The sequence below is a fragment of the Chroicocephalus ridibundus genome, chromosome 14 (assembly GCF_963924245.1).
Source record: "Chroicocephalus ridibundus chromosome 14, bChrRid1.1, whole genome shotgun sequence".
Lineage (NCBI taxonomy): Eukaryota > Metazoa > Chordata > Aves > Charadriiformes > Laridae > Chroicocephalus > Chroicocephalus ridibundus.
In genome coordinates, this window is record NC_086297.1 from 5,332,101 (window position 1) to 5,354,598 (window position 22,498).

General features: G+C 45.4%; 1 protein-coding gene across 8 annotated transcripts in view; it reads right to left on the bottom strand.

Moving 5' to 3' along the window:
- Positions 1 to 22,498, bottom strand: part of RAB11FIP4 (RAB11 family interacting protein 4) — a 125,057-nt gene that overhangs the window by 20,736 nt on the left and 81,823 nt on the right. The window contains exon 1 of one of the 8 annotated variants that reach the window (XM_063351848.1): positions 4,389 to 4,470. The exons of 3 other annotated variants lie outside the window; for them this stretch is intronic. The gene's annotated coding sequence lies outside the window, so the exon portion shown is untranslated. Of the gene's footprint in view, positions 1 to 4,102; positions 4,150 to 4,370; positions 4,471 to 22,498 lie in introns of those variants that run through there. 4 more of the 8 variants (XM_063351849.1, XM_063351854.1, XM_063351850.1 and 1 more) reach the window with 4 other exon arrangements.

The window sequence follows — 22,498 nt, forward strand, 5'->3', positions numbered from 1 at the left end:
CCGCCTCCTCCAGGACAGGGCACCCAGGTCAGGCAGCCGTATGTTGAAACGAGCTGTGGTCAACTCAGCATCGCCTCTGCAGAATGCACAGGGGCACTGCAGCCCTGGGTTTAAAAAAGCTGGTATACAACTTAAAAAAAAATTATTCATGGTATTTGCCAAAAAAGATCTGCATAGCAGATAATAAATGTGACATAATTAACCCTCTTGAGAAGTCTTTGCCTTGAGATGAGACAATCTCTTTCTATTTTTAAAGTCAGAACAGCAGTAACAGGGAGGGAGGATAGAAAATGTCAAACTCTTACCAGGGATTGTTTCCTGGAACCGATGCTCATGCCCAGCCCCTGTTAAACCTGACCCTTTGGGCAATGGGGCCTGTGAAGGAAGCTGTAGTATATCACGGGCAGCATTCATGTTGGCATGGACAGCTGGTGACAAGATTATGAAGACCACCGTGCCCTGGGTGCCATACGGCCAACTGCAGGCCAGATGTCACAGCGCTCCTCATGCACAGAGAACGCAGAGCTGCAGTTCATCATTAAACGGCAATACAAAGACACCCCAGTATAGACCAGCCTTAAGATCAAGGGTAGGAGGTAAATTCAGATCACGTTGTTTTGAAGCAATGCCACAAGTAAACACTTATGCCATGTCAAAGAGAGCTGGAAGCTGCTTGCAAAGAAATGTCTTTATTTTAAGCCTAAAGCATAGTCCAGCACTCGCTTCTCAGTTCAGTTCCTTAATTAGCCAAGTCTGTAAGTTACGGGATGCTCTTTGCAACTGGTGTTTTCTGCTCAGGAGACAGCTGAGCTCACATGCTAACTTGTTTTCCTTGACAAGCCTCAAGATCACCCTGTCGGGTACTCAGTAAATAGCAAAAAACTTGCATCATACGTGCCCGTGGGTGCTGCACACACATGGGTGAGGGGCTCCTTGAGCAGACTTAGTGCTGCTCCAGACCACGGCTGGGCAAAGAGGAGCAGGCTCCAGGGACCTCCAGGAGTACCATTAGGAACAAAGACTGTGAAGAACAGGAAGAAGCTGTCCCATGCAGGAACAGTCCTGCCTGTGTCTGAGCTAATTATTTACAGGAGGCCTGGCCAAACTCCCTTCCCCCAAAGAATTTGGAAACTATAATATTTGCTTTTTTTTTCTATACTACTGCAAGTATGGCCTCCAGCAAACAAAAGAAAATAAAGACATTTAAAGGAAAACATAGAAAATAAGATTTTTGCCTCACAAATCACATTTCTGTCTTCCCACCCAACACGGTTAGGTTACACTGCAGTCTCCAGAGGGGAGGAATGATTGTGGAATGGGAGCAGTAGCAGACCCCAAGAGGTAGAGAAACATCTCGAGTTTCCCCAGCACAGTAAGAAATCCAGCCATGCTTGATGAGGAGTAGTTTACGTTGGCAAACAGAAGGAAAGCATTAAGGATGTGGCTTTGCCCTACTTTATACGGAAACACTTCCCAGAGCTCATTGGTCACTCTGAATGCAGACAAGCCTAAAAACTAATTTACTTCATGTTTAAGGAATACTGAAGTAGCTCTGAAGAGCTCTTCATTAGGAGGAGGAAGGAGTTCCAGGACCTTGGCTGCTCTTCAGCTGGTGGCTGGGCAAACCACAGGTTAAGGCGTCTCTGCTGCAGGAATAACTGGAATTGCAGCCTTTATCCAGCAAAGTTTGCAAGTACTGATTTTTAAAAAAACAAAACAAAACAAAACAGTCTCCCCATCTATTTATAAAAGGCATTTTATTTATTTTTAAAGGGTCTCACACACTTGCTCTTTTATGTTCTTACAATGAAGTGAACACACTATTTGTAGAAGGGCTTCGCTTTATTATTTCTTGAAGTCTGCCAAACACATCATAGTGCTCTACACATGACAAACAAATTAAGAACTCAGTGATCACAAACTCTGGGTCTGGCACAGTAAGCAAACTGTATTTTTTCACTTATATGGTGAAATACAAAACGTAGCTTATTTTAGAGTTTTCAGCTACGCACAGGCAGGTTGTATTTCTACCCTTAAACCTGCACAGACAAAACAGATAGGGACCAAGTCAAAATAATTTTAACAACCTTAGTTTGCACACTGAAAACAAGATTCAAAGCCATATCCAGAGACTCCTACTACTAACCAGCAGCATTGGCTGCAACACAGTGCCCAAAGCACAGCTTTATGTTGTCAGGAAGCACTTAGAGAGCCTTTCTTATGTTCAGTGCAGCCATCAACCTAAATGACTATAGAAAGAGCAAAAGGAATTACATTATTATGCTGCAATTCAGAATTTCAGGGGTCAGCTACCCAAACATGGCAAGCATTTGAGAATATTAATGTTTGGATAATGGTTAATTCAGCAGCAACCCACCCTATCCAAAAGACTGAAAGAGTTAAGATCAAGGTATGCTCAACGCACGTAACAGGACTGGTTAATAAGTAACTGAGACAAAGCTATTCCGTTCCCCTTGCTATTTTGGCACGGAAAGTGTTTTGTTTTGCAGCCTTTGCACATGGCTAAGATTCCCCAACCACCATGGTGGTAAGAGCCCTGACAAGGCAACCACAGCTGAGAAACATCTGCACATCAGGTGGCTTCTAGGAGACTTGCTGCTGTTTGCAGTAATTTTCAAATAACGAAGTTAAAAGAAGCTCATTAAAAGAGGTTTTAAAACTGCTTGAAGGCTACCACATCTAGCAATGGGAACAGCTCAAGCTCTTCTCAATTTGGGCAGATGCTGCCAAACAGCCATCAGAAAATCACTCACATCGCCAAAAAGTTCACACTTTACTTCTTACTGAGAACCAAGAAACAATTAGGGAAGGGCAATCCAGTCCCATCACTGGGGAGCAACCCCACATTCAGCACACCGTCTGACAGGAGGAGCTATGATAGCACATTAAATGGGATCCAAAGAATGAGAAATTATACTGGATTAAGGGCTTGAATACAGGTACCATGAAGTCCACGTTCAGGAAGCCTATTCTGAACCTACCTCAGAAGTGTTCTCTCATCTGCCCCTCCTCCTTAACATAAGTACGTAAATCAGCCAAACAACATAAGGATAAATTATCTCTGCCCCCAAAGCCACTAACCTTATAAATCTGCCAGAACTAATGAAGATTATTACTACTATCAAAGCAGCAACATTAAACCGCCACCCAAAAAATCAGCACTAGCATGGCACCAAGCAAGGATGGTGTTTGCCTGCCCCAGGATCTCTGCCACAGGTCACTTCCGCGCAGCAGAAAAGCACAATTGCCCGTCTCCGTTTCAGAGACACGATAAACAGCTCCAAAACAGGAACTGGCAATATCTTCTACTCTCCCACTGCTGAAAATTTCAGAGGAAGACCTCCACTGTGAACTGCTTTCTTATGTTGCCAAGCAAACGTAGCACAGGCCCAGCTCTACTCATTTAAGCCCATCAGAGGCAGGACTGCTTCACCGACCACATTAGGGCAACACAGGTCCCACACAAGGGCTACATACGAGATCTGAAGTTACAGAACAGACTGTCATGACAGCCACAATCTAACCACAAATCATTTTTTCCTGGCTATGTCACCAGCATCCCAGAGCCAGCAAATTCATTCAGAACCACAGTTGGGTATTGAAAACATTCAACAATAAGTAATGGCAATCCAAACACCCCCCCAGTGCCACAGAAAAGAGTTACAGAACAAGCCCCTTGCCTGCATTCACCCTTAAAAAGTACTCTTTTCTCCTCTTCCCTTTTTAAACCTTTAAAGCCCAGTTACTCAGGCGTCTCCAGGTGACAGACCCGAGTGCTGCACAAGGCTCAGCTACGCAGGAAGACGCCCCCATCTCCCCTGACACCCCCGTTTCACCACGCATGGTTGCCGAGACACAGCCACATACGGCTTTGCGTTTTCCCGGTATAAGAGTATTGCCAGGACCCGCTTACTTCTACGCTCCGCCAGCGAGAAACCTTCCAGCGTTCACGCCTCTAGAGTGGAAAAAAAAAAACCAAACCAACAAAACCAACCCTCCCTGGGCAAACAAGAAAGGGGGGAAAAAAAAAAAAAACAACCAACCCCCAAAAACCACCCAACCCAGCAGGGTTTCGCTCTACCTGCGTTATTTCCTGGATTTCAAAACGCCCCGTGCAATGGTGAAAATGCAGATACCGCAGCAGAAAGGTCACAGAGATGCTCTCTCTCCCCCCCACCCCCACCCCTTATATACACCAAACCTGCGAAGGTGGAGGAATTCCGGTAACCCACGGATCCCCCTTTCCTCACGCCGCAGCCCCGACGCGGGGTCCCGCTCTGCCCCGAAGGGGGCAGAGCGGGACCCCGCGTCGGGGCTGCGGCGTGGAAACCCCCAACCCCGCCGCAAACCTTCCTCCTCTTCCTCACCCCGCACCAAGGTACCGGCTGGCTCCCTCCTTCTGCTCGCCGGCTTCCCCCGTACCTGGCCCGGCGCCGGGAGGACGGTGCCGTCCCCACGCCCCGTCCCCGCCCGCAAGAAGGGGCGGGAGGAGGGACGCGGCGAACGCGGCCCGCCCCGGCGTTGCTACGCGACGCTACCGGGGACGGGGGGGGGGGGGCGGTGGGTTGTCCGGTTTAAGGGCTGGGTATGGGGCTTCTGTGACGTCACAGAGCGGGGGGTCCGGTGGAGGCGCTCCGTACCGGGGTTTTGTGACGTCAGAGCGCGGGGAAGGTGCGGGGGCGGGGGGCGGACTTCCGCATCGCTGCAGGGTTGGGGGGGACACGGACGCAAAGTGTTCGCGTGAGGGACATTTCCCCCACCCCCCCTGCCCCCCCCCCCCCCCCCCGCTGGTGGGTTTAGGCGGAATTCTTCAGTTTTGCTCAAAATTAGCTGCACAAACTGGTCAAGTCGGTAAACGTGGTGCCGAGGGCCGCGGTATATGGTGGTTTCGGCAGCGTTGGGTTCGTGGTTGGACTCGATGGTCTTAAAGGTCCCTTCCAACCCAGATGATTCCACAATTCTATGAAGAGAAGAAGCTGCTTGGGGTTCCTGAGAAATTAAATGTGTCTTAAAACCTGAATAATTCTAAATATAAATATATTGTCCTTGGTTTGAGGAGCGAGAGGTGGAGGAGAGCATCTGTTGTCTCATCATTGGCCAATCTGGCCCAAACCACGACATATATGTGTGTGTGTTTATATGTACGCATATATACATGTATACATGTATATGTATATACATGCATATATGTGTACATATATACACACATACACATATATATGTACATGTATCTGTGCTCAAACCTAGGGCAGCCAGAAAGCTGTTCAGAAACAGCGTGGGGGGAAGGAGGAGGTCGCTGAGCAGATCTCAGTAAGGGCAGGTGAAGCATCGCCTCCGCCCCGGGCACCCACCCACCTCTCCTCCCCAGCAACTGGGGCCACCAGCCCATTCCTGCCAGTGGTAAGCCTGCAAGGAATGAATTTGACACGCCAATGGAGGAACTTTTACAGACCGATCTCTGGTTTAGAATCATAGAATTGCTTGGCTTGGAAAAGACCTTTAAGATCATCAAGTCCAACCATTAACCTAGCACTGCCAAGTCCACCACTAAACCATGTCCCTAAGTGCCACATCTATCCATCTTTTAAATACCTCCAGGTATGATGATTCCACCACTTCCCTGGGCAGCCTGTTCCAGTGCTTGACAACCCCTTTTGGTGAAGAGATTTTTCCTAATATCCAATCTAAACCTCCCCTGGCACAACTTGAGGCCATTTCCTCTTGTCCTATCGCTTGTTACTTGTGAGAAGAGACCAACCTCCACCTCTCTAGAACCTCCTTTCAGGCAGTTGTAGAGAGCGAGAAGGTCTCCCCTCAGCCTCCTCCTCTCCAGGCTGAACAACCCCAGTTCCCTCAGCTGCTCCTCATAAGACTTGTGCTCTAGACTCGTGTTTCCAACTTCTCACAGATAGAAGGGGTTGCCCTGGTGGACAGGGCCCAGAGGGGATGTCAGGTCCCTGGACGGGAACAGTCTCTGGGGACATCAGGGTTCGCTGGGGATGACCTTGCCTGCCTGGTCTGCCCTCATTCCTACAACTGGGTGACAATAAAACGCATGTACGGCCTCACCGTGATGGTGGTGCCAGTCTAAAACACCCTCAGTGTGCCCAAAGCAAAACAGATCCTGTTAGGAAATGATGTCTGTTTTGTCCTTGATTTTAATCCCTTTAGTTACAAGATAAAGAAAAGCAAAACAAAAAAAGGCTGAGAACACTCACACTGACTTTGTTATTTTAAATTCACTTCACTTCTTCGAAGTTGTGTAACTTCCTTTTTTGCAATGCCTCATAAGAATTCTGTTTACTGTGGTGTCTGTGCTAATAAAAAATTAAAGAAATAAAATTGTTTCTGTGGCTTTGCAGTAGAGGACTCAAAGGCAGAGGGTGGTATTCAAACAAACATTTTCTGCAAAACTCCTGTCCCTGAGCCAAACTCTGCCCTTACTGACTGCCACCATTTTCACTGGAGTGTTACGGAAGGAAACACCGTCCTGCAGGATTCAGCCAACAGACGAGCACCCCCCTCCCAACCGCAACGGCACTGAAAGATTTGGAAAAGGAAAGAATCCCCAGTCGCTACCCTGCCGTTGGATCTGGCCATATTCCAAAACCCGTTTTTAAAGTTAACTTTGGGTACTTCAAAACTTCGGGTACTTCGTTGCGTATTTAATGATAGTGATCATATACAGAGTTACAGAGATGCTGGTTGAAAGATCATTTAAGTACTTTATACTTCTGTCCTCAAATCTTTTGGACTTTATCATGTCCAAAGACAGGGCGCTTTCCAGAGAGGAGAGAGGCCCGGGAGTTACTTGGAGCAGAAGATAAGGAAATTATAAGAAAACTGACCAAAGCGGGCAGTGACAAGCCCACCAGCTCGTACCTCACTCAAACCCATCTACCAGCTTAACGTCGCATGTTCCAGCTATTGCCTGAGCCTGCCCTCATTTTCATCGCAGCCAGCAACTTCTAAGTGTAAAATATTGTTCAAACAGCAACAGAAGAAAAAAGAAAAAAGAAATTCATTAGCTTCAATTCTTACACGCAAAGCTTAAAGCAGTTCACTGAACTTGACCCTTTAGAAAAGTTCATTGAAAGAAAATGAATTCCCTCGCTGCTGAACAGAGAAGTATTTGGAGAGGTGGGAGATGCCTTAGGTTTAGTGTAATAAAGTGTAACAGCACCAGATGAAAGGGAAGTGCACCTTTAGCCAAGACACACGGCATCCTCCTGTGTCCGAGGAGGTCCCTGGGACTCAGCAGGGCAGGTCTCGGGCAGGTCCCCACACACGGGGGACGCAGCAGACCCCAGGCTCCCCGTGGTGGCAGTGGGGCTCCGCAGCCTTCGCGTTCGGGAGCTCTCCCGGGAAGCTGAACAGAAGCTGATAATGAATGGTGTAACAGGGATCAAAAACACCTCCCTGACCTCCTTCTATTCAATAATCTAAATTAACGGGAAAGCAATTTTTACAAGACAGACAATTTCACTGCTTATTAAATAGGACACTTTAAAATCTGCTTTTCCTTTCAGTATTTGTTTTGAATGAGATAGTTGAATCCAAGGGTTCACTGCAGAATAAATAACAATCAGAAATAAAATAATTACTTGCACAGTACATTTTTTAATGTTTCCTGAAAGATGCAAGCAAGAAGTGTTTGTATTGTTACACTAACCAGGCAGTATTACGGCACATTGTGAAACAGTTCCTGATACTTACAGAATGACTAGCCAACAGAGCTCTACCTTCAATGGCTTGCGATGAGCAACATGTAAAATAAACATTTAACAGATAAAACAGCAATAGTTAAAACTAATATTATAATAGAGATGTGTTTGGTACATCTGCTGAGTGTATTACTCAGTATGCTACCCAGGGCTTTGCCATTTATTACACAGTAATAATGGAGAAGGCATAAATGTCTCATTGATAGAAGCATTCCTCAGTAACCGTCCTAGAAAATGCACAAGTTTTAGCCAATCACTTCTTATTAAGGAATGACTGTATAAAAGCTTTATTAAGTAATAACCACAGCTATAATACAGGTCCATTTCTCACTTCATTAAAGCTGAGCCTGATTAAGTGGAGACTGTTATAGGCTGGCTCTGATCTCCGTTGAGACAAAAAACTTAATTTTTACATATTCCATGGTAAAGTGATAATTTTCTGTTTAACAGGACTTAGGATTTGTTTCCTACAAAGGAAAAAGCGGAGCACGCTGTCATGGAGGGCAGGTGGCCATCACTGCCTTCTCTTGGAGGAATGAGAACGATATCGGGAGTGACACAGACCTCCAGCTGCTTCATGCCTAAGAGCAGCGAGGGGAGGAGGAAGGGCTGCGTGCCTGCACGAAACGCCCAGGAGAGCAGCTTCTGCTTGGTAAGACTGGCAGCCGCAACTCAAATAAGTCAGCGCCACAGAAGGAGAAGGTGCATGGTATGTTTTCCCCATCTGAGATTGGAGGTCTGTTCTCTTGTCATGATTTCAGGCAGCTGAGGAATCTCTGCAGGTTACTCAGGTGACCACAGACATTGAAATACGCTCCAGGCCTCATGCTGAGTTTGCATGAACAGGATCTGCACACTGAGACCCTCGTGAGCATGGTCTGTCAATAGCAGACTTGCTGCTCTTCCAATGAAGGCTGTACAACGGCAGACGTGTTCCTCCAGTACCGTAAGAGCTGGCCCCTGGGAACAGCAGGGCATTCCCTCACACACAATTTCCATCTTAATTCATCTTGTTTTTTTCCTAAATCCCATCTGCCAAATGCCCACTTGTACATAGTGGTATTTGCAAAGTACATGTACTCTGAGTCCTGTGCAGGTTTTGAGGTAAGGATAGTGACAACCTTTCTGTTAATGGAGAGTAGACTTTTATCCCCATTACCACAGGAAAGAAGAAGAGATGGCTGCCCTGGCAAAAGGATGCTTGGTACTGCCAGATCCCACAGATGAATAATGCTAAGCATCCTGAGAAAGGTGCTTGCAGAAGCATGCCAGAGGAAATTTGGGCAAACTATTTGTATTTGGGTGCTTAGAGGAAGCTTGCTAAATACACAGCTGTGTGCCTAAATAGCAATCACTGCTGACTTGCAGCAGCAGCCAGAGTGCCTGCCGAAACCAGGGGCTCCCAGCCAGGAAACGCCAGGCAGGGCACATTGTTGAAAGGGTTTATGGCAGGGCAACCTGCTGATCTTGTACAAAGCGTCGCAGTTTCTTCTGGAGCCATTCTGAACAAAGGCTGGCACCTCCTATGTTGCTCCAGAAGCAGAAGCCGTCCTCTGAATCTCACTAACGCATCGCTCACAGGCTAGTCACCCTAATGACAAGAAACTGGAGCTGAAATGTGAAGAACAGAGACTAATTAATAATGAAGATAATGAGATCACCAGAATGTATATACCAAACCCGCATCTTAATTATCTCATGAAAACTGGCAACTCCAATCACGCTTCAAGGGCCTTTACTCATGCTCTCTCTGATGAATATTGGTGGCTATTTTGCACAGATACTTATGTAAAAATACCTTTTGTGTGGGTTTTTCCCCTACAATAATAGCCAGCCAAGCTACTACTGCACATAACTGCTCCATTTCAAAATGAGATATCGCAGACTAGTAATTACAGCTGGTCTGATCTTCATCTCATCTACTCTCATCTTACTTTGGAGTGCCTCCTTTGAAGTAAATGCAACGATACTGGTGTGAATTACTGCAGTATTATTATGAATCCCTTTTATTATGACAGAACAAACCAAGAATGATCCCTAATTAAGATAGTTTCTGCAGAAACACAGGGAGGACATAGTCCCCTGCCCCAAAGATCTTACAATCCAAATAGGCAAAGACAGACTTTGAGGTAGGGAAAAGGGGACAGAGGGAGTACAGAATGAACTCTCTCCCAACAACAATTTGTTCCCAAGACCTGTTTGAAAGGGAAGTTAGGAGAAGGCTAAGATAGAATGAACACGGGAAAAGTGTAGAGCTGCTGAGCTGAAGTCTGTAGGGGGGAAGAAACAGGCTGCATTTACAGCAGACAGAGCCTTTTCAGAGCTTTCCGCAGTTTCCCCCCTGCCCTCCCTATCTCTGCATCCCTGGACAAGGTGAGGAGGTCAGCTCCAAACTACAGCTGCAGGGGAACATTGCTCTGGGTGCAGCAGGTTCAGCTCAACCCCTGCTCCCACTCCCCAAAAACAAGACCCCTATGTGTCTGCAGAGAGGCTTATTTTAGCAAGTAAGGAAGCAGCTCTTTAGAGACTACACCATGGGGCAGGCCATGGGTGTCTGCTCTCCCTATGATCCCCATTAACATTAATAAGAGCAGAGTGCTTGCTTGTACACTATCCTCAGGAATACAGCAGGCAGCCTGGCAGATCAAACAGCACGGGTCAAGTGAAGGGCTCGCAACAGAATGTCTCTGCCCAGACAAGAGCACTGAAGGCAGGATGGGGCTGGCTGAGGGCCCATTAGCATCAATTCCTTGGGCTTATAATGAAGTTGGACCTAACTCTACTGCTTGCAATTACAGCATAAAGACATTTCAGAGGACTCACCCATCGCTCTCTCTAGAGATGAGCTACTTGCAACCTCTTTGCCATCAGTAGGTTACGTTTTGGTTGCTTAATGAGGCTGTATTTGGGGAGATTTTCTGTGTTCCTCTCCAAAAGCCTGAGGGACAATAAGTCAAGAACTGTGAATCCAAAGGCTGGATAATGGAACAGGATATGCACCTGCCTCTGAAAGGTAGTTTATTTTTTGCTCATCACTGCAACTGTATCATTAGGTTTTTCATACCAAGCTCTGAAGGTGTCTCATAATAATAGCTGCGAATCCATGATTAAAGCACCTTTGTCAAAACCATTACAAAAATACACCAGGCACAAAATCTATTCTATTTAGCCTTTGTCAAAATGCCCAATAATAAGAAGTTAAAATAAACCAACAGGTTAAATGAGCAAATTGAAGTGAAAGATATGTAGCTTGTCCTTTAGAAATGGGCTGGGAGGACTGCGCAGACTGAGGGCATGGACACAGACACACTTTGCACATAAGAGCACAGAAGACAGCAAGGCAAGTGTGAACAACCCTCAGCCACCTCAGTACTCCACTGAGGTGGAGCCAAGCAGCTCCATGTTGCGCCAAAAAGACATGAACACGTTTACTCAGCTGTCTCTGCTGTGGCTGCAGTGACAGTAGGCTTTATTGGCTGGTTTACCCAAGCAAGCAACTGGCCAGGAATTAGATAAGCTGGAGATATGGATGGAGCAAGGGGTTCTGACAGCCCCTCTGAAGGATGTGCAGCTCTGCTGGATTCTGCTTGGCATGGTCTGTAAAAGACAGGCTGCTGGCTGAAGACCACACCTTTTGATAGTTTCAGCTCTGAGCATGTTTTCATTACATAGTTTTAAGCTTTTAGCCACTACTGTATAACATAACCTGTCAGCAGAGCAAAGGAAAAGAAAAAGAATCATCTGGCAGGACAAGAATAATTCATCCTCACCGGTGGCTAGTATTTCTCACATGGCACACGGCTAACAGCAAGGTTGCAGAACAGAGCACCCCAAAGCAAAGAAAAGCCTGTTCTGGGCTCACGGGTGCAACTTCACTTTGGTCCTATTGCTTGCTTGCATTAACATATCTCTTTAATTATACAATCACACGCTATTTCCCACTGGTGTGGATTTGTTCAGGATACAGGCTGGATGGTGCTCAGTTTATCAGCAACTATTCAATATCTGCTTTAGTCTCCTTGATCAAAGTGTAGCTTCATGCTTTATTTACAGCTACTACTAACAGCCTGCTCTGTAGACAGAACTATTTATTTCCCCCCCAACCTTTTCTGTGGTGTTCATCACTCTGACATCTGAGTGCTTTGCAAAGATTAATTCATCTTCATAAAGCCTCTTCAAAATGAGAGAAGATGGTATTTCCATTTTACACATCAGGAGCTGTTGCATAGACAGATTGAGGTCAAACATTTCCACTCATGATAGGTCCTAATATGAAATGTCTCAGATCTAAATTTTTTTAGATATCTTCAAATATAACACCATACCAAGAATCTTCTGGTTTGTGTGTTAAATTAGAGCTCTGATTGCCTCCTTATGAAGTTAGGTATTACAAGAACACGAGAGGAGCAGGAACTATAAATGCTGGTCACCAGAATTAAGGATAAAAGCTCTCTGACTGCTAGTCTCAGGAATACTGAAAACCAGTATTTTTTCACAGATAACCCATGTGAATATAAAATACATCATGAGCCTTCAGTGAAGCATCAAAATATACCTTGAAAAACTATACACACAGGAATTTTTCTCTGCAGTTTACAACATAGGACCAAATCCCGAGAGCTTAGCGTAAGGTAGGAGGAATTGTGGGTTCTCTCTATTTCTTGGGGTCTGGCCCATTAAGCATGGACAAACCCAGAAAGCTTTGTAGTGTAGAGGACCACCCTGGGAAGGAAGGCTTTTGTTTTATTTGTGTGTTAAAAGCATCTGTGGATCAAATGTGCCAGTATCACTTTACAGCATGAAAACGCTGCCCAGGGGACTCTCAAGACTCATCTTTTCAAACGCTGATACCTCTTTGTCAGTTTTAATAAAAGGCAGCTACAAAAACAAAGTGGGCCATGTGGTCTCAGTGAAGCAGAGACTGCAGCAATCAATAACAGAAACAATCTGCGCTTACTTGCTCAGAGAATTTGCTTTTAGCAGCAACATCCATACAACAAGACATCACTCAAGATGTCCCTTTGATTTTTCTTGGGACAATAAGCCCACTGTGCCCAAAGCACATTTGTGCTTATGGAGATTTGGAATTCCAGGATAGTGTTTAAACTGATAACATGACCATGCAATATAAGATGATGGATCAGAGCTTGCAGGATGTGCAATCCTCCCTCTTCTGTCCTAAACTGGACGTTTTGCTGTCTCAAAAGAAAACTTCTCTGATAAAAATGGTGATTTTTTAATGCAACATAGACATTATTTTCTGCTGCACTTTGTGGTGTCTTTCACAGAAGGCCGCAGAAGCATCCTCCAGGCTCTGCACACGGATCTGCTTAATACAAGTTCCCATCTCCAACCCTGGTTTCTAGCAGATGAATGAGGTAGGTGTACAGTTAGGAAAGACAACAAAACTTGGTGAGAAGAGGGACACGGAAGCTAAAAGAAAGCCTTTTTCACTTGTTATCCCTGAAAGATGCCAAACTGTGCCACAACAAATGTCTTTTTGTTAAGACTCCTGGTACATCCCAGGCCCCCAGACTGCATAGGATTTAGATCAGCTAAATTGCACTGCACATCAAAGTTTATTTGTTTGGAGAGTTGCAGCTGAGGCCATTAACCTTCTCTGTCTTATCACTCCAGTGCCATCTCCATGTAGCACATATCTAGTAAGTGGGGCTTCTTAAACAGAGATGGTCATCTAGCCAAATGCCACCAACGCCACGAGCTGGCTGTCACCAGGGAAAACACACCCATGAGGAACAAGGTGGGCTTGACTCAGTCCCTTGGCACTGACAGCTATGGTCTCTCCATGAAGACTAAGAAGGGAGCTGTTTGGCAGAGGGATGAGAAGGTTACAAAGGGCGGGAGCTGAACTGTTTGCTGTGTTTGACCATTTTCACAAGATTAAGTTGGTGCGGATCTGTCTGCAGCAGGGAATCTCCTGGCTGAACAGTGGTCTGTAACCTCCTGCAGTGCCAGCGCTGAGCTCTGCAGTGCCACCCCAGCTGAGCTCCCATCTTCCACGGTCACCTGTGGCTACATGGTGACAGCACAGTGTGACAGACCCCAATGTCCCAGCCCCTTGCAGTCCCTAGGTCACCATGGATGCAAGAGAGACATGAACTGGTCCTTTCCCTGTCATTCTGCGCTTGGGTGACGCACTCAGCTGCATTCCTTATCTTTCACTTTTCAGCAGATTCCTGGCCCTTTGCTTCACCGAATGAGGAACCAGATGTTTTCAGTTCCTTCTGTCTGAAAGACACTGCAACATTTGTGAGCAGAGGAGCTGGTTTGTCAGGTTAAACATGATTCAGTAACGTTAATAAAATCATGTCAGTCTAAGGTGCAGCTGCTGCAAATTTATATATGCCTGGATCAGGATTAATTTTGGGTTTAGGATCTTGGGTCATACAGAAAGTCAGTAATGGGCTCAACCATTAGTTCTATCCAGAAACAGAAGTTTTATTCTTGGATATGGCTAAAAAATGGCAACCACCAAAATATTAACACATGGATGGAAAACTCCTGCTACTTTCTGTAAGTAATGCCTACAAAGCATTTCCGAGGCATGGTTGGATATTACAGAGAGAAGCCCAATCTCAGCAAGAAACACATAGATTTGATTTAAAAGTCACACAGGGACAGTCTTATCAGCTGAAACCTGAATTGCATTCTAGCCTTAATGACTCAGTATAGACATCAAAATGATCTGATTTCCAACCTGGACCATCCCTGGCACATTCCTTTACCTCTGTGATTTGTGGTTCCTATTCAGCACCCGTTTGCATTCATATTGAAATCTAACACGCCAGGTACTTCCATCAGCTCTGCACCGCAGCAGGAATATACAGCAAGTCAATTTTCTGTAGCACCAGAGAATGACAACTCAATACTTTCCATGACATTTCATTTTAGTGGATTTTAATCTTGTCCCTAAGAAACAGGAGCTGCTAGCCACTGCTGGTTTGGGTTCTTTTTGCAATTCACAGATGCATAATAAGGAGAGGATCAGTGGAAAGAAAGAAACTGAGATCTTTGCATGGTGAAGGAGGTGCTTTGGAAAACAACCTTCCACACCTCCAGCAAGACGAAAACAGAGTATACAAGAGAAAAGATACATGCAGAAAACTTTTTTGCCAAACCTTGCAACCAGAAGCATGCCCTTTTCCTCCACACCACCCTTGCCCAGTCATTGGATCCCTTTCTCAGTATTCTGGTAACAGCCAAGACCCAAATTCGAGGCTCCCTGGGGGCATAGCACTGTACTGTGATAAACCAGGAGCTAATCAACAGAGTTCAGTGAACATCGAGAGAGTGAGCAGCAAAGGGGATTTACTTAGAAATGGAGCATCTATGAACACCAGTTGTTCATAGGGACTAATGGACTGGCCTTGCTCCCCAGGTATTTTCACTCCAAAGGTACATAAAAAGGCTTAGAAAACTCTGTCTTGATACTACAACAAACAGCTCTACAAGGGCTATGGCAAACTAGCCACCTAATGCAGAGATGAGAAAGCAACAGGGATTTTTCTTGTACAGTCATTTCATGTTCTGCCCTTTGCTCTGGCTCAGCCAACTAGAGACAGAGCCTCTCGGGACACATAAAGCCCAAGATCCCAGACCATAAGACATAAAAACATTTCTGTGCACTGATTGCCTCCTCACAATAACCTCATTATCACAGCTGTCAATCAACAGGACAAACCAGTCACTAGCATGGGAACTACTGATAAGAGATGCTCACCCTCAAATGCATTCGTTGCCTGGAACAACACAAGCGATGGCAGCTTTAATACAGCAACAGGCTCCTCAAAGCCAGAGTGGCAGTCTGTGTCCTGCCTCTTCGCTGCAAAGGACGGGTCACGTGAAGAGATTCCCTTTGGCTCTGTGTCCCGCTACTGGGGCTGCAGCGTACAGCCCCTTCAATTCCATACCAAACTATCAGTCGTACGGAGATAATTGTTTAACAAGCAGATGCACACACTGTCATTTAGATTTATGTCCCACAACGGTGATGTCCTGTGATCAGCTTGAAAAATCTAAGGGCCTTTTTCCTCATAGATTTCCCAGCATATAAATTTTGTATCTGCCTTGCTATCCCCCTTCCTAAGTGGCTATCTAAAAAATTAGTATTATTAATAATTCGTCCAGTATGAGACCCCTCTGTGTTTTATGCAAATTCTTGATTACTGGTAAAGGGTGGCTACATTCCTAACCACGCCGATATAAAGCTGGATTCATCACTTGTGTCCAGTTCTGATCTCAGTACTCCTCAGCCACTGTTCAAGACAGTGGTGTAACAGTGAGGTCTTGGTCCTGATCTATTGACCTGAACAAGTGAAGTGTTTTTAACAAGTTTCAGAAAAATTCTGCCATAATCTTAAAATCAACTAAAAAAATCTTTCCCAAGGCAGAGATGTTCAAAAACCAACCAAATATCCCGAACGTTTAGCGCCTGAATCAGAAACTGTAACAGATGGACTCAAAGGGCTTTTTTAATATTGGCTATTAATAAGCGCAAATGTTCACAATGACAAATGCAATGTATTTTTAGTCTGTACTGGGATATTAGCCTGGCCTTCATCAGCACTTTTTGTCAAACTTCCCGCTTTGACACAAAACCACAACACTCTAACTGTAAGGCTAGTGTTTGTCTAAATATGCAGACACACAATTGCACGCTCATTCCAGCCTCATGTTCCTGTTTCAGAGTAAGGTCTGTACGCGTTTGTGCTGGTCTGTCTACCTGCAAGGTACATCTGTCCATCCACCTTGCCTTATTCCTCCTCCAGCACTCAAGAATATTCTTATAACTTGGATTGTTCAATCATTGCAGCTTAGTTAACTTGGAGTTACTCTAGTTTAAGTCAACTCAGAATCAGGCTTTGCTATTGAAATGAATGGATTAACTCACGATTTAGTTAAGTAGGAAAACCTGGCTCTACACTATAAACATCACAAATGCAAAAGTCTTTAATAAAGTCAAGTTTTTCAATTTCATTTTTTAGAGAGTAAAAACTGGGCAGCAGTGAGGAGGAAGATGTGACATACGCAATCCAGCCTCAGCAGCACGGATCAGCATGTGCAGGGGGTCCCAGTCCCCTTCTGCCTCTGCCATGTCTTTACTTCCCAGGTCAATACCTGTAGCACAGCTACTCCAACACCTCCAAAAGCCCAACACGCGACCTTGCCATGCTGTGAACCTTGGCTGTAAGCAATGCAAATATTGTGAATCAGATTCTTGTGGCCATTTCACAAGGTTACACATGAGATCTTAATGGCTCCCAAAGGAACACCGTGGTAAACATAAACTGTGATAACAGCATGACAAATGCCGGCTGACCTAAAATGGACCTATTGTTTGTGTTTAACTGGAAGCAGTCAGGATTTCACACCGGTAGTTTGTGCTTTCTTCTGGGATCGGTGCAATAGTTTCTATACATCTAAAGTTCATTCCAATAGGAGCTCATTTTTAGATGGATAGCACCAGAAGGGACGTGGGGAAACCTGGGGTTATTGCGCAGGGAGCCTGCACAGGTGGCTGCGCTGCTCACCTGCAACTCTGCTGTTCTGGAAATGAAAAGCTGCACTGATCTCCCCAAACTGCCACAGGAGAAGCTTTGCTCAGTAACTGGCCCTTTGGAGGTGCTGTCTGGCGCTGCAGGGAAAACGTAGGAGAACAAGGGACGATGTTCCAGGGCAAGATAGCTTGGCTACTGTCAGTGTAATTTTATAATACTTGCATGAAAAGAAAGAGGGGCTACTGCCATTTCACTGCAGAGAAATCCGACATACAGAAACTGTGGCTTTTAAAGGTGTTAAGACACTTCACACCCTTTAATTGCTTCTGTTCCATATTTGTGTGATAAAAGCTCAAAGAAACGCTTAAAGGCTTTGCTAAACAGCAGGAATACAGGGTAGGTGGTCAGCAGCCCTAAAACTACTTCCAAGCGATTTCTCCAAGCCCAGATGAGAAAAACATGACAAAGTTAGAACTTGGATGCTCGTTTCCCCATTCTTGCAATGCCACCCCCAGGGCTCTGATGAAGCACCTTGCTAGGATGGATGCTGCACAGGGCTAAAATTATCCTCACCCAGGAAATATTTTCCTCACACATTTGGCTTCACTCCTTCCCTCCTCCCTGAGCAATGGGCAGCTACAGGGAGAGAATATTTCACATGATTAATTTTCTGCTATGGCACAGAGGATGTTTCCTTCTACATCTGTGTTTTTGTTCACTGCTGCTCAGACAAACAACTAAGCCGTGGGCAGCGATCTGGAGCGACAGCAGCGCCCTGGCTCCCAAGCACACAGCACAGCGGTTATTTGTGAGGGCAGCTGACTGGACCTATTGTCTTTCCTTCCCAAGTGATATTAGCATCTTATCATTAAATCACAGTTAACATCAAAGCTGAAAGCCTCCCCAAGGCCTGAATAAAGTACATCACCAAGCTCCTCAGCTGAAACCAATTTTTCATCTACTGCTCCTGGGAAAAGTGATGATTTTTTTGACATCGAAATATGCTGAAGCAAGCTGGCCACCAGATACGGCAGCCCACAATGAACCAGTACACACCAACACTTCTGCCAAAGCCTGGTCTAAAATCTACTGACATCGGTAGCAAACCTTCCTTCCATTAAAGGCATTTTTTGTGTTAGTGCTCAGAATCCTCATTCTGTTATCTCGACTCATGTTGAGCATGTTATCTCATGCTTCATGAAAATCTCCATTGGTTTGAACCGATTTCCCTGTTAGGTGCTGCTGTTGCCTTGGGGACAGTGCTGAGCATGTGAGCGACGGCTCCTCCAGACAGGCCGAATGCCTCCCCAGTGCTGGGAGATGGGGTTGGAAATTTCTGGTACCCTCCTTCCACCAAGCTTAAAGGAGAAAGGAAAGCATGTCCTACCAGGCCACTTTGTTCCTACTACTCTCTGAATGCTGCTTGCCCCTCCTTGCTGGGAATAATTTTTATCTTTCAGGCTCACAGAGAATAAATGCTCTTTCTGCACTTTGGCATTTTCATGCAGTTATGAATATCAACAGATATGGAGTAAATGTTTCAGATAACATGGTCGAGTGGCAGCTCTGACAGAAGCATCTGCATTCCTACCTGTGCTGCAGATACAACTGCTCTGCCTGGAAACAACATGGAAACTGCAGTTCTGCTGCAAGATCTCATGTCTCAGTAGTGAAATGCCCTTCACTCCAGAGATAGAGGTGCCCTCCCTCTCTTCCACCGTCTTTGCAGAGCTGTCTCTGAGGTCACTCAGACCAGCCTTACATGTCTGTCTTCCACGCCTTTTCACGTCTACCATGTTGTAACTGCTTCTGTTTTGCATTTAGGTGACCAAAGCTCAGGAGAAACAAGTTCAAAGGCTTTCTCAAATCACAGTATAACAGTAGGTGGCCCCCCCTGTGGCAATCACACATCTTACAATTAAACAAAAGGAAAATGAAGGAAATAATTGCAATGTCCATATAGGGCCACTGCTGTCAATTATCCCTGATGTGGGGTGTCTGCTCTGTTTCCTTCCTGGTGGCTCAGCCCCAGGCAGGCAGAGGCAGCACAAGGACGGATCAGTGTCATCAGTCACTCCTATCTGATGTCCAGCCTGACTGAAGATTGGCTTCAGCTGCTTGAATGCAGACATTTAACACCCCTCTAAAGCCCTAAGATATTCAAGGCATTCACACAGATGTGGCACAGCCCCTCCACACCGCAGCACAACGAAACTGTTGTCACAGGCGCCCAGGAGACAGAGACTACGGGTGGGAAAACAGAGCCTCCATGGGTGCCATAGCACAGGGCCCCTCTCGGCACCCAGCTCCACAGTCCCGCGTTGAGATGTGAACGCTGATTCATTAGCAGTTTGCTGGGCTTCTTAGGATGCCTGTGTAGCTGGAGCTAAAGGTACCCCAGTCAAAGCCATCACCCTTTTTAACAACATGAGCATGCTCTGAGCTGCGTGGTCCATTCCCCGCTCAGTCCCTTTTGGAAAGTGCAATCTAAGTGGAAGAGCAACAACCAAGTTTCGCCACCTGAAACCCAGAGGAATGCACGAGACCCAGGGAACTCTCCTTTGAGGCTGCAGATACTGTCGTCACCTGGGAACTCCCTCCATGGCTACACAGGCTCCTCTTAAGACAGTTATTGGATTACAGCTTCAGGCTCAGTGCTTTATGCTTTGCCAGACCTGTTTAATCAGCTGGTAATGTGACACTTCCTTCTATAAAGACCTGAGATCTACTTCGCTGGCAGCATGCCTCTTCCTCCAGGAGGTGAACCTGGATCCCTGATTTCTGATGTGTTGCTGGCAGCAGGGAGATGAAACAATTAAAAAAAAAGAAAAAAGAAAAAAAGATCAGGACAGTTGTTATTTCCACATAAAATTGACAGGACATCCTGCTTGAAAAGGATGTCTCAACAAACTCCTGCAGGTTGACCCATTTAAACCCCAGACAGCAGGAGAGGCTAAGTTCAAAACTCTTGACCTCCTCCAAATTCTCACTGGGTTTAAACGCTTGAGGTGATTAAGGAATGAGGAGTGAATCTCTAAAAAATCCGAGGTGGCACAACAAACCTCGGATACAAATTTGCGCAAAAATGCACCACAAAAGAGACATTATCTACTTGTCCAGGAACTTTACTGAATAACCTACCTTGCAAGATTTCTTGAGACAGGAGCGGTGCTCAGCTCTGGGACATCCTAACTGCACTGAAAAACTGCTCCCAATTTTTATCTCCTTTACATGTAGCTTTCTTGTCTCCCTCATTCATTTCTCATGTTCCAGCATCTTTCCACTCTTTTGCCAAACCACATTTAGCAAGCAATGTAGAAAAACACCACAGGAAAAAAGCCAGCCAAGATGGTCCCTCCATAGCCATATGTGATCTTCACCTTGAAAAGTGTTACAGAACACCCCAGGTGAAGTATTTACTACGGCTAAGAACTTAGATACCACCATCTCACCAGGATGCACTGGCACCTTGCTTGGGGAAGAGTCCGGAAGCACCTCCTGTCCCTCTTTTATGCAGCAGACCCCAAGATGAGAATTTCTGGACAGTCTCTTACGCAGTATGTGACCAGGCAAAGCCAGTCTTGTTATTTCCAGCATGCAAACTCAGCTGCCACTGATTGCTATGAAAAAGCAGCTTTAGTTGGGCATGAGTGAAAGGCAATGACTAAAACATTGTATGAAATGGATTTAATAAGGTTCAATGATTGAAACAGGAAAGATTTCCCTTAACAATCTGTTACAGGTCAGATTCAGCCACTGTGGCCAGCTCTGCCATGAGCCTAATTGAAATTTGTGCCATGTGTGGGGTCAACAGTCTGCTCTCAATTAACTCTGAAGAAAAGTTAAAATCTTTTTAATGATTCTGAATTATCAACCCTTCTTTCATCTGTTTTTTTAAAAGATCTGGATATTTATACAACTGTTAAAAATATTCAGAGGTACCATAATTCACAATCAGAATTTGGGATAGTGTATTAAAGTGCCCATTTCAAAACTAGGATGAGAGATCAGGAAATAATCCGTATTTTGTTCAGAGGAAAGCAGGTAGGAATCTCCTACAAATACCCAATGCAAAGTTTGCATCTAATTCCAGCTCATCCTCTCACAGACTTCTGGCTGCACATTGAATTGGATGTACCAGGTGTTTGGTACATTTGGTAACAGATACAAAAAATCCAATTCTGCCATTCTTGCTTATACTGACCAGCACCTCCTCTGGAATTACTCCTTATGGTTTAACTGAACTTCTTTGTAGGGAAAAATAACACCTCATGGTAGCTAAATGAGACCTTTGAGTCTGGATACAGTAAAATTTGGGGCCAACCAGACCTTAGATTAGGTCTGTCTCATATGACCTAAAGTCCATATTCCCAGGTCTCGACCCGTGCTGCTGACCCCTTGCTTGGCTGGTCTTGCTCCAAAAGCAGCCACATGTGTGTCATTGCCCAGATGTGGTTCCCAATGGCTTGTGCAGCCAAGAGACAGTGCTCTGGCTCCAGGGAGGAACAGCAGCTGTAGCTGCAGAAGGCTTCACGTGAGAATCTTCTTCTCATGAAAATATCCCTATTAATAAAACAGTAGGGAATGCAGAAAAGCAAATTTATGTCAGAGTAAAATGCTTCTTTGGGAGCTCCCTGAGGAGTCAGTAGCAGCTTGTTATGGAGCTAACATGTCTTTTACTGCTGCAGCCACGTGAATAAGAAATATTTGAGTGTTAGGAGCAGTTAAGAGAGGCACAAAGCAGGAAAGCTGGGCAAGCAGAACAAGTGGCTTTGAGTAACAAAACCCGCAGCTACTGGAAAACCTCCTGAAAGGGTTTGAGTTTGAAACAATCCATGACCTAATTAGGTGGCACTGTTACTGGAGAATAGAGGAAAGAACAGAAAGAAAGGAGGGGGAAGATAAAGGGAGGAGAGACAGAGAGGCCTAAATACTTAGCAGACCAGTCCAAACTAGAGCTGACCAAGTCTAATGCTTTATTTAACACGCACGAGCACGCTTCATGAGGCACGAGGGAGGCGCAGATGAAAGGGGACTTTCTCTGTGCTTGTGGACAGTCTCCTCGAGGAGCACGTTTTACACACTGAGATGAATGAGGGAAACAGACAAGAAAAATCACCTTTTGTGGGGATCTGGAATGAGCACGTAATATCCATACTGGTTTCTGTTACTAAAATATCACATTTTCCTCTAAGGGGAAAAAAATGGGTTAGGAATCCCTAAGCAGCCTTGTAG